The sequence below is a fragment of the Penaeus vannamei genome, chromosome 16, assembly GCF_042767895.1.
Source record: "Penaeus vannamei isolate JL-2024 chromosome 16, ASM4276789v1, whole genome shotgun sequence".
Taxonomy (NCBI): domain Eukaryota; kingdom Metazoa; phylum Arthropoda; class Malacostraca; order Decapoda; family Penaeidae; genus Penaeus; species Penaeus vannamei.
Genome location: NC_091564.1, coordinates 17,628,191 through 17,629,611, shown reverse-complemented (window position 1 = coordinate 17,629,611; position 1,421 = coordinate 17,628,191).

Below are 1,421 nucleotides of genomic sequence, written 5' to 3'. Positions count from 1 at the left end.
AGAGGATCCACGCACGGCCCTGCACACAGACAAACAAAGACACGCACGCAAGCGCAAAACAAAGCTCAAGTAAATGCAACAACATCTTCATCTTACAGAATACAGAATGCCAAGGCACACGAGCATCCTTCTGCACCCACGGTATACAAGACAACCTCAAAGAAATGACTCTCTTGCTATAACGTAACCCGTAGTTATAGTAATTTTATTAATGCAAGGATAACGTTTTTCATTTAAGAGATTCTGAAGTCAAGGCTAAGAAGATTAACGGATAGACGTTATATTTTAGCGTCAAGAAAATGTGTAGGAAGAATAAACCTGATTAAGGATTTAATCATGCAGATTTCAAGAGAAAGTTGCGTACTCTTGCACTAACTGTTTACGCATGCAGACTGCGGATTGCAACTTGCAAACCAGCGGCTGGAGGGAAGTTGCGCCTTGCAAGGATTTCGCACTAGCAATTCAGAAGCTCGTTGCTGACTGTTTGCCAGTGATTTCTATTCATGGGAGACAATAGATTAATCTCAACAGGTCTCGATTTTTTCCCGCTGTCAGAGGCTAAATCGCGAAAAGTTTTGCTTGGATCCAGATCGCTATTGTTTGGCTGCAGCCCCGTGATGGTCGGTTTCTTCATCCGGGTCTTGTGCGCCGGTTTGCCTCGTTGGCGATGGACAGAAAAAAATATCAGTTGGAGGAAAGAGGGAAGGAAGGGAGGGAGGGAGAGGGGGAGGAAGGGAAGGAGGGAGAGAGAGATAGAGAGAGAAAGAAAGAGAGAGGAGAGAAAGAGAGGAGAGAGAGAGAGAGAGAGAGAGAGAGAGAGAGAGAGAGAGAGAGAGAGAGAGAGAGAGAGAGAGATAGAGAGAGAGAGAGAGAGAGAGAGAGAGAGAGAGAGAGAGAGAGAGAGAGAGAGAGAGAGAGAGAGAGAGAGAGAGAGAGGCAGGGACGAAGGGTGGAAGGAGGAGAGAGAGAGAGAGAGAGAGAGAGAGAGAGAGAGAGAGAGAGAGAGAGAGAGAGAGAGAGAGAGAGAGAGAGAGAGAGAGAGAGAGAGGGAGAGAGGTAGACAGACATTTAGACAAACAGAAACAGAAACAGTGAGAGACATACAACCAGGCAGCTTTTGAACAAAACATCGAAGGGAGGAGCAAGAAAACACACGAGTATGCCGAATTGCACCTCCAGGGCATTTTGCCTTAACATATATCTTAATGTGAAGTAGCAATGCGGCGAAAAGACCTTCGGCATATTCGTGTGTTTTCTTTTTCTTCGCTTTATTTTATTTTCAACGTTGTACAGTCACCCAGAAGCAGAAAATGGAGAAAGAAATACAGACAGATTAAGTAGAGACACGAAGAGACAACCTTAAAGAAACAAAAACGAAACAAATCTCCAGAGAAGTTGCGAATAAAACAGAGATAAAATTA